The sequence below is a fragment of the Triticum aestivum genome, chromosome 6B (genome assembly GCF_018294505.1).
Source record: "Triticum aestivum cultivar Chinese Spring chromosome 6B, IWGSC CS RefSeq v2.1, whole genome shotgun sequence".
Lineage (NCBI taxonomy): Eukaryota > Viridiplantae > Streptophyta > Magnoliopsida > Poales > Poaceae > Triticum > Triticum aestivum.
The window spans coordinates 475266680-475278092 of record NC_057810.1 but is presented as its reverse complement, the minus strand read 5'-3'; the positions used below and the strand labels follow the sequence as shown (position 1 = coordinate 475278092).

Genomic DNA, 11413 nt, shown 5'->3' with positions numbered 1-11413 from the left:
AAAACCTCAAAGCCAAGTGATCTGCCAAAATTAGTTGTGCCATTATGCTTGAAAAACTGAACAATCCACTTTCTATCATTCCTTGCCTACTATTTTGCAAACTGAAAATAATGGGGTGAGCACAAGTATAAGTCAAAGGGGATCGTAAACCAAAATATGTTCAGTAAATCAGCATACCAAAGCACAAACATGAGTATGCAAATTGTCTCCTCCTAGCCCGCCACTAAAATTAATCATGGTAGAAGTAGCTTGGGTCAAATCGAGTAGCACAGCATCTGGAGCTGTTTTTTGCAATCGGATTTTTGGCACACAGAACCGAGCTCCAGTACAAGCTACTGATGGCAACCGGAGCAGAGCACAGGTGATGACATCCTTGGCCACCCCGCGACCAAGCTCTGAGATATGCCCGTGCATTGGAACGGGTACAAAATAAAGATGTGCCTAGAAATTTGAAGCTAATTTACCACCAAAAGAACTTTGTAAGTAGCAAAATACTATTGGAAGTACTCAAAAGTACAATTTCTATTCCATGTTGATGGGCCAATATCAAATTCACAAAAAAACATTTTCTAACAAATGAAGAGGCACCAATGGAAGGGAAATGAAGAGCCTACCCAATAGTAACAAAAACTAAGATATATGCATAGAGGATTACTAACAACAAAATGTGGAAATAACTCATTTTGGGCACTTAGAAGTGTCATTTTTCTCAAGTGCAGTTGAGGTAGCTGAAGTGTTGAACTCAATATCTGCATGACAATTGATACTTGGTTGCAAATCTCTTGTTATGGGACATACTATGGGTAATGAATTCTAATGATATTAGGCATGGTTTAAAGCAGTAAATAGAAATATCTATACATGATTACGGATAATACATGAAATATAACAACTATGAGTCTACAACAACACCAGCATGCTTGTCTTCGATCAGTGTGCAAGAACAACATATGTTTCTATGAACAACATGCACAATATCACTTAAATCGAACCTATTTACATCATGTGGCATCATTCTTGAACACTAAGAATTCCAGTTGGATCAAACTAACATCACATAAATAAAGATCATATACTCCCTCCGTTCCTAAATGTAAGTCTTTCTATAGATTCAACTATAGATTACATACGGAGCAAAATGAGTGAATCTACACTCTAAAATACGTCTATATACATCCATATGTAGTTCGTATTGAAAGATCTAAAAAGACTTATATTTAAAAACAGGGGGAGTAGTTATTACATATCAGAAATCATGTCAAGCAATAACACAATAGCAAAAGTCCATGTTGAAAGTTACAATAGCAAGGGAACTTGATACTTCAAGGCTATACATTGTTTGATCATGTGGAATAACATACTCATATTATACGACGGCGTAATAGTTACAACAGCAAGGGGTGTGCTACTTCAAGGCTATTCATGTTCTGATCATATAAAATATAGTAATCAAGTTGTACAACAGCGTACCTCAACTAGAGCAGAGGCAGAGGACGTTGAAATCCTACTTTCCTTTTTGTGAAAAATAACAATATATCTTCAATGCAATTGGAAGCGACACACATTAGACGGAAAATTGTAAGGAAAAGGGACAATGAAATCAATAAGGAGTTAAGAGTTTCATGCTTTTTATTGAACATATTGTATATTAAGTAATTTTGCAATCTATACCTACTATTAAAGTAAGGTGATATTCTTGGTTTCGTCCCGCTTAGATGATTTTATATTTAAAATACATACACGAGGTGGTACTATTCTGAGGTTAAACGTCTACGTACCCTGGTTCCAGGTCCCAAGCGGCACGCACGCCTGCCTGCTCCACTCGGCCACGTTGAGCCTGCTCTACTAGCAGACAACAACATCGTAACCAGGCCAGAAAAATATTACTGAATCTGGCCCAAGCAAGAGGAAACGTCTTCACGGGGGGATTAAACTCCCTTCTTTACAATTTATAAAGCGCAAAAGCAGAGACCAACCAAGCTACCGCATCAATGTATAAAATACAAGATTCGTTCCCTTAATAAATAATACCACATCGCTTCCTTGCATTATGTTTAACCGATTTATATACGTCTCTAATTCAAAATTAATAAGCAGCCACGAGAATTAATAAGGGAACAAAGATGGACTAATATGTGGCTCCGATTTCAAGGGATGTTTGGGGATAACTAAATTATGATGATCGGATCCAGTGGGCGTGTTCAATTGCGCAAATACGGAGGGGATTGTACCCAGGTTGTGATCAGTGGGCACAAATAAGGAAAGAGAGTTTCAAAAAAAAAGGGAAGGAGAGAATAATAATACAAAGGAGTTATAGCAAATAATATAGTAAAATAAAAATAAAAAAGAAACAAGAAAGAAAAAAAGGGAAAATAGGAAAAAGAAAAAGGTAAATAAAAAACCTGTTCAGAAAGCTTCTAAAATGTCCCAAAACCAATAAAAAACGACAGGGAGCCCTCTAGAAGGTTCCCGAACGGAACCTGAAAAGGCTGTGATGAGCCAGCCCAAATTGCTCGCCACGTCGGCTCGCTTGTGCGATTCGACAACAGTTTGATGCAAAATGCGTCGAATATGGTTTTTCGTTAGTCTCGTTACAAGCGAGACTTAGCATTTGCTTTCTTAACTCCGAAAACTGTTCAGGATTTTTTTGAAGTCTCATAAATTCGAAAAAATAGTTGGCACTCCAAAAAATATTCATGAATTTTAAAAATGTTTCGAAATTCAAAAAATAATTACGAGATTAATGGTCCTAGATTTCAGTAAATGTTCCAAATTTCAATAGCACTCTGAATTAAAAACTGTTCGTGAAGTTGGAAAAAGTTAAAATTTTCACAAACTCTCCCTACATTTAAGCAATGCTTTGACTTAAAAAACAATTTGAAACATGATTCGAATTTCAAAGAATGTTCACACACTTGAAAATCTTCCCAGATTTCAACAATTAATTCTGAATTTAAAAAATTGCGAATTTGAAAAAATATTAAAATTCCAAAATTTGATCACATGTTTGAAAAAATAATTTAAAATAAAATAAGTGTTGGGTTTAAAAATATTGTTCATGAATTAGAAAGAAGCGTTTCACAAAGAAAAGGAAAAAATGAAAGAATAATAGCGCAAAGAAATTATACCAAATATTAAATTTAGTGGGCATGATTATGTGCATAAATAAGGAAGGAGATCAAAAAATGCAAGGGGATTATACAAATATGAAAGGAGTAAAAAAAACATCCGCTGGTGCATATTTTCATGGACACGTGAATAATCTCTCCAGTTGCAACGCACGGGCATATGTCCTAGTAGAGAGCTAAAAAGAGGATCCGATCTTGAGAAATATTAGAGAAAAGATAACAGATAGTCAGTTCAATTTTTTGCAACTAAAGTTAAAACATACATATAATCCTCTATCTCTCCCTAATAATACAGCACGGATTGAGTCTTTCGGGTTCACCGTCGCTGCTTTTTTACACAAAAGTCCCTGTGATTTTTTGTATTGAACCCGCAATCCATCACTAACCGGACACAAAAAAACGATTCGCTGGAAAAAAATACCTGCCCGCATCTGGCTCCTCGCCTCGACCCTGGTCAGGCCCAGCCAAATCCCCCCGGCCGCCGCCGCACCACTCGCTGCAGTGCCCGACCTCAACCCACACGCCGCCGCGGCCGCAGCTCTGCCCGGTCGCGAGCCTCCACCCGCGCGCTCCGCTTTGCGTCGCAGCGGGCGCCATCCTCCGCTGCCAAATCGGCGCCCACCGGGCCACACTCTGCGCCGGCTGCGCCGACCGCCGCCTCGTGGAGGATTACACCGGCTGCCCCGTGCTCACCGAGATCCTCCGCATCCTCTTCGTGAAGCGCCCTCGTCACGGGTGGACTTCGATGCCTGCCTCGCCTACAACAGGAGGTTCAGGTACAACATCTACTTTTAATTTCTAGATTCCACTTCTTTTTCGCGCCAGTATATACAATTGAGGGAGACTCTTCTTGCCGCCAACCATCTGTTCCTGTCATCATCTTCTCTTTGTGCCTTGCGGCGGCAGCAGCCAGCCAGCTAAGTTCTCTTCCTCTCCAATGTAGCTATCAAGTGCAGCGTTGCCTGTACTGTTCTCAGGTATCAAGGATTTTTCTGCTTCCCAAATAATATATTGAAGTATTTTTCTTCTATTATATCTACAGGCATACTGCCTTGATTACGGTGACCACCACCAATCAACCACTTGGCTGGTTGTCTTTATATTGTCACATTGATGGACCGTTACATGGTACATGGAAATCTGAAGTCATTTGTACATATTTGCACACATGAATGGCATGCTTGCCGATGGAAAGTACGGCTTTCGGGTCAGCCCTTCATGACACTAATTGTGTGCTACTGCTGCTGATTATGCTGCTGCTTAATACTAAGGAAAAGTTGTTGCCCCCTATTTTCTAGATTATAAGAGTATGGTAGCACATGAATTTATTGTTAAAAATAAGAAGATGATGCTTGAGTATAATTTGGGATTTAATAAAACTCACAGTGAGACTATTATCTTGCCTGCACCATCTTTGCTTAACATATTTTCAGGCACGTACCTCATCTTGCCGGAGGCCGTTTACGCATACCGGAGCCTAACACCAGCTCCAGAGCCTGAGCCGGAACCACCACTGGACCCTTATCGACGCTCCATTTATAAGTGGTATTCGGAGGAGATTGCCAACCAGTGGCACCCTGATGACATTCCTCAGTACACCGGAGAGAGTAGCTTCAATCCATGGGCATAGACCAACTTAGGCCAAAAGTCTAAGCTTGGCGGAGTGCGTATTTCTCATCGACATTACATTCATGTTCACACATTCATTCCAGTTGTCGGTGCTCATACTTTTTCATTGTGCTATCCATGCTAGTTTATTTTCTTTTTCTCGCTTTCTTCTTGTGTGTTTGAAAAACTTTAAGAAAAAACCAAAAATTTAAATTAGTTATAGCTATTAGATAGTTTACTTTCCATTCCTGTAGTAGTAGTAATTAAAAGAAAACTCAAAAAGATTTTCCGTTCTTCTTTTGCTTGTTGGGAGCTTTCCCGTGTAAATAGTTTTATTTCTTTTCTTTTCTTTGGAGGTCGAGAGGGGAAGACCATGATGAAAATGTTGAGTGGCTCTCATATGCATTATTGTTGATTTAACCAAAAGCCCATATTACGTTGCCTTCTCCCTTGTATCAAATGCTTGCAGATTCCAGCTTAGTCCAATGCACGTGCACTATTATTATTATCCACACCGTTCGGTCGTTCAAGTGAAAGGCAATAATGACGATATGTGATGGACTGATTGAGATGAGAGAAGCTGGTATGAACTTGACCTATCTTGTTTTTGTAAATATGATTAGTTCATCATTCCCGATTCAGCCTATTATGAATAAACATGTTTGCAATGACAATTAGAGATTATAGTTTCTTATGACATGTTTAATTTGCTAGGAGTTTATAAAGGTTTACCTTGCATGCCAACATATTATTAAAATGGTTGTGATGTGGTATGATAGGATGGTATCCTCCTTTGAACGATTCGAGTGACTTGACTTGGCAAATGTTCACGCATGTAGTTGAAACAAAATCAACATAGCCTCCACGATGTTATGTTCATGGTGGATTATATCCTACTCATGCTTCCACTCAATGTCTATTAATTTTAATGAATGTTCATGACTGTCGTCGCTCTCTAGTTGGTTGCTTCCCAGTCTTTTTCTAGCCTTCACTTGTACTAAGCGGGAATACTGCTTGTGCATTCACTTCCATAAACCCCAAAGTTATTTCATATGAGTTCACCATACCTTCCCATATGCGGTATCTACCTGTCGTTCCAAGTAAATTTGTATGTGCCAAACTCTAAACCTTCAAATGAAATTCTATTTTGTATGCTTTAACAGCTCATGTCTCAACTAGGGTTGTCTGTATCTTCCATGCTAGATGGGTTATTCTCAAGAGGAGTGGACTCCGCTCCTCACTCACGAGAAAATGGCTGGTCATCGGATGCCAAGTCCCATGCTCAAATCAAATCAAAATAATTGCAAACAAAACTCCCCTAGGATTGTTGTTAGTTGGAGGCACCCGTTGTTTCGGGAAAGCCATGAATTGATGATTGTTGGTGGAGGGGGAGTATAAACTTTACCATTATGTTTGGGAACCGCCTATAATGTGTGTAGCATGGAAGATATCGAGATCTCTCGGTTGTTATGTTAACAATGAAAGTATGCCGCTCAAAATATTATTTATCTCTATTCAAAAATCGAGCTCTGGCACCTCTACAAATCCCTGCTTCCCTCTGCGTAGGGCCTATCTATTTATTTTTATGTTGAGTCATCATCCTTTTATTAAAAAGCACCTGTTGGAGAGCACCGTTGTCATTTGCATCCATTACTATTAATTTATATTGAGTATGACTATGACTGGATCTCTTTTACCATGAATTACAATGTTTAGTCAGTCCTTGATCTTCAGGGGTGATCTGCATTTATGTTTTGCGGTCTCAGAAAGGGCTAGTGAGATACCATCTTGTTATATCATATTATGATTGTTTTGAGAAAGTGTTGTCATCAGAGATTTATTATTATTGCTCTCTAGTTGATTATGCCATTGATATGAGTAAACATGAGACCTAAATGTTATTGTGAATGTGGTTAGTTCATAATCTTTGCTGAAAATTTGAATGCTGGCTTTACATATTTACAACAACAAGAGCAAACAAAGTTTGTAAAAGTTTTTCTTTATCACTTTCAGTTTATCAACTGAATTGCTTGAGGACAAGCAAAGGTTTAAGCTTGGGGGAGTTGATATGCATCCATCGTACCTACTTTTCCAAACACTTTTGCCCTTGTTTTGGACTCTAAATTGCAGGATTTGAATGGAACTAACCCGAACTGACGTTGTTTTCAGCAGAATTGCCATGGTGTTATTTTTGTGCAGAAATAAAAGTTCTTGGAATGACCTGAAACACCACGGAGAATATTTTTGGAATTAATCAAAAATACTGGTGAAAGAATCAAGGCCAGGGGGGCCATAACCTGTCCACGAGGGTGGGGGTGCGCCTACCCCCTAGGCGCGCCCACTGCCTCGTGGGCCCCCTGGTGCTCCACCGACCTCAACTCCAACTCTATATATTCACGTTCGGGGAGAAAAAAATTAAAGAGAAGGATCATCATGTTTTACGATACAGAACCGTTGCCGAGCCCTAATCTCTCCCGGGAGGGCTGATCTGGAGTCCGTTCGGGGCTCCGAAGAGGGGAATCCATCGCCTTTGTCATTGTCAACCATCCTCCATCACCAATTTCATGATGCTCACTGATGTGCGTGAGTAATTCCAGCGTAGGCTTGCTGGATGGTGATGGGTTGGATGAGATTTACCATGTAATTGAGTTAGTTTTGTTAGGGTTTGATCCCTAGTATCCACTATGTTCTGAGATTGATATTGTTATGACTTTGCTATGCTTAATGCTTGTCACTAGGGCCCTAGTGTCTTGGTTTCAGATCTGAACCTATTAAATTTTCATGAATATATATGAGTTCTTGATCCTATCTTGCAAGTCAATAGTCACCTACTATGTGTTATGATCCGGCAACCCGAAGTGACAAGAATTGGGACCACTCCCGGTGATGATCGTAGTTTGGGGAGTTCATGTATTCACTAAGTTTTAATGCTTTCGTCCGGTACTCTATTAAAAGGAGGCCTTAATATCCCTTAGTTTCCAATAGGACCCCGCTGCCACGGGAGAGTAGGACAAAAGATGTCATGCAAGTTCTTTTCCATAAGCACGTATGACTATATTCGGAATACATGCCTACATTACATTGATGAATCGGAGCTAGTTCCGTGTCACCCTATGTTACAACTGTTGCATGAGGAATCACATCTGACATAATTATCCATCACGGATCCAATGCCTACGAGCTTTTCACATATTGTTATTTGCTTAGTTACTTTACTGTTGCCACTGTTACGATTACAACAAAACTGCTACTGTTACTTTTGCTACCATTACCATGACTTTCATACTACTTTGCTACTGAATACTTGCTACCTCTTGAGCACTGCGTTGGTTTTCCCTTGAAGATGAAAGGGTGATGCAGCAAAGCAGCGTAAGTATTTCCCTCAGTTTTTGAGAACCAAGGTATCAATCCAGAAGGAGGCTCCTCAAAAGTCCCACGCACCTACACAAACAAACAAGAACCTCGCAACCAACGCGATAAAGGGGTTGTCAATCCCTTCACGGAAACTTGTAAAAGTGAGATCTGATAGAGATAATAAGATAAGATAAATATTTTTGTTATTTTTATGATATAGAATGGAAAGTAAAAGATGCAAATAAAATTAGATGGAAAACTGATATGATAAAAGATAGACCCGGGGGCCATAGGTTTCACTGGTGGCTTCTCTCAAGATAGCATAAGTATTACGGTGGGTGAACAAATTACTGTCGAGGAATTGATAGAAAAGTGCATAGTTATGAGATTATCTAGGCATGATCATGTATATAGGCATCACGTCCGCAACAAGTAGATCGAACCGATTCTGCATCTACTACTATTACTCCACACATCGATCGACTCCTGCCTGCATCTAGAGTATTAAGTTCATAAGAACAGAGTAACACATTAAGAAAGATGACATGATGTAGAGGGATAAACTCATGCAATATGATATAAACCCCATCTTTTTATCCTCAATGGCAACAATACAATACAATACGTGCCTTGCTGCTCCTGCTGTCACTGGGAAAGGACACCGCAAGATTGAACCCAAAGCTAAGTACTTCTTCTATTGCAAGAAAGATCAATCTAGTAGGCCAAACCAAACTGGTAATTCGAAGAGACTTGCAAAGATAACCAATCACACATAAAAGAATTCGAAGGAGATTCAAATATTTCTCATAGATAAACTTGATCATAAACCCACAATTCATCAGATCTCAACAAACACACCGCAAAAAGAGTTACATCGAATAGATCTCCAAGAAGATCGAGGAGAACTTGGTATTGAGATTCAAAGAGAGAGAGAAGAAGCCATCTAGCTAATAACTATGGACCCGAAGGTCTATGGTAAACTACTCACAACTCATCGGAGAGGCCTTGGAGATGATGTAGAGGCCCTCCATGGTCGATTCCCGAGCACCAGCAAAGGCTCCAAGATGGGATCTCACGGATACAGAAGGTTGCGGCGGTGGAATTAGGTTTTCGTGGTGCTCCTGGATGTTCTTGGGGTACGTGGATATATATAGGAGGAAGAAGTATGTCGGTTGAGCCACAAGGGGCCCATGAGGGTGGGGGGCGCCCCCACCCCCCTGGGCGCGCCAGGAACCCTCGTGGCCACCTTGTTCGTTGCTTGACGTCCACTCCAAGTCTCCTAGTTTGCATTTGTTCCAAAAAGACCACTCCCGAAGGTTTCATCCCATTTGGACTCTGTTTGATATTCCTTTTGTTCGAAACACTGAAATAGGAAAAAAAACAGCAATTCGGGTTGGGCCTTCGGTTAGTAGGTTAGTCCCAAAAATGATATAAAATTGTAAAGTAAAGCCTATAAACATCCAAAACAGGTAATATAATAGCATGGAACAATCAAAAATTATAGATACGTTGGAGACGTATCAAGCATCCCCAAGCTTAATTCCTGCTCGTCCTCGAGTAGGTAAATGATAAAAACAGAATTTTTGATGTGGAATGCTACCTAGCATAATTCTCAATGTAATTCTCTTTATTGTGGCATGAATGTTCAGATCCAAATGATTCAAAATAAAAGTTCATATTGACATAAAAACAATAATACTTCAAGCACACTAATCAAAGCAATCATGTCTTCTCAAAATAGCATGGCTAAAGAAAGTTATCAATATAAAATCATATAGTCTGGCTATGCTCTATCTTCATCACACAAAGTATTGAGTCATGCACAACCCCGATGACAAGCCAAGCAATTGTTTCATACTTTAGTATTCTCAAACTTTTTCAACTTTCACGCAATACATGAGCGTGAGCCATGGACATAGCACTATATGTGGAATAGAATGGTGGTTGTGGATAAGGCAAAAAGGAGAAGATAGTCTCACATCAACTAGGCGTATCTACGGGCTATGGAGATGCCCATTAATAGATATCAATGTGAGTGAGTAGGGATTGCCATGCAACGGATGCACTAGAGCTATAAATGTAAACTAAGTGGGTGTGCATCCAACTTGCTTGCTCACGAAGACCTAGGGCATTTTGAGGAAGCCCATCATTGGAATATACAAGCCAAGTTCTATAATGAAAAATTCCCACTAGTATATGAAAATGACAACATAGGAGACTCTCTATCATAAAGATCATGGTGCTACTTCGAAGCACAAGTGTGGTAAAAAGGATAGTAGCATTGTCCCTTCTCTCTTTTTCTCTCATTTTTGTAGTGGCCTTTCTCCTTTTTTATTTGGCCTTTCTTTTTTTTAAAGTCCGAAGTCTCATCCCGACTTGTGGGGGAATCATAGTCTCCATCATCCTTTCCTCACTTGGGACAATGCTCTAATAATGAAGATCATCACACTTTTATTTACTTACAACTCAAGATTACAACTCGATACTTAGAACAAAATATGACTCTATATGAATGCCTCCGGCGGTGTACCGAGGATATGCAATGAATCAAGAGTGACATGTATGGAAGAATTATGAAGGTGGCTTTGCCACAAATACGATGTCAACTACATGATCATGCAAAGAGCAATATGACAATGATGATCTATGTCATAATAAACAGAACCATGGAAAGTTGCATGGCAATATATCTCGGAATGGCTATGGAAATGCCATAATAGGTAGGTATGGTGGCTGTTTTGAGGAAGGTATATGGTGCGTGTATGGTACTGGTGAAAGTTGCACGGCACAAGAGAGGCTAGCAATGGTGGAAGGGTAAGAGTGCGTATAATCCATGGACTCAACATTAGTCATAAAGAACTCATATACTTATTGCAAAAATCTACAAGCCGTTGAAAAATAAGTACTGCATGCATGCTCCTAGGGGGTAGATTTGTAGGAAAAGACCATCGCTCATCCGGGGGTGCCACTCATAAGGAAGACAATCAATAAATAAATTATGCTCCAACTTCATCACAAAGCGGTTCACCATATGTGCATGCTACGAGAATCACAAATTTCAACACAAGTATTCCTCAAATTCATAATTACTCCACTAGCATGACTCTAATATCACCATCCTCATATCTCAAAACAATTATCAAGCATCAAATTGATCATAGCATCCAATTCACTTTCTATGATAGTTTTTATTATACCCAACTTGGATGCCCATCATTCTAGGACCAATTTTATAACCATAGCAAATACCATGTTGTTCTATAAAACTCTCAAAATAATATAATTGAAGCATGAGAGATCAATAATTTCTACAAAATCAAGCC

At 39.5% G+C, this 11413-nt stretch overlaps 1 long non-coding RNA gene across 1 annotated transcript; it reads left to right on the top strand.

The window, feature by feature from the left end:
- The first annotated feature begins 3395 nt into the window (after nt 1-3395).
- Nucleotides 3396-5179, top strand: LOC123134254 (uncharacterized). Its single transcript, XR_006465599.1, has 2 exons — nt 3396-3904; nt 4171-5179. It is a non-coding gene; the product is annotated as an uncharacterized lncRNA (long non-coding RNA).
- Nucleotides 5180-11413: the final 6234 nt, after the last annotated feature.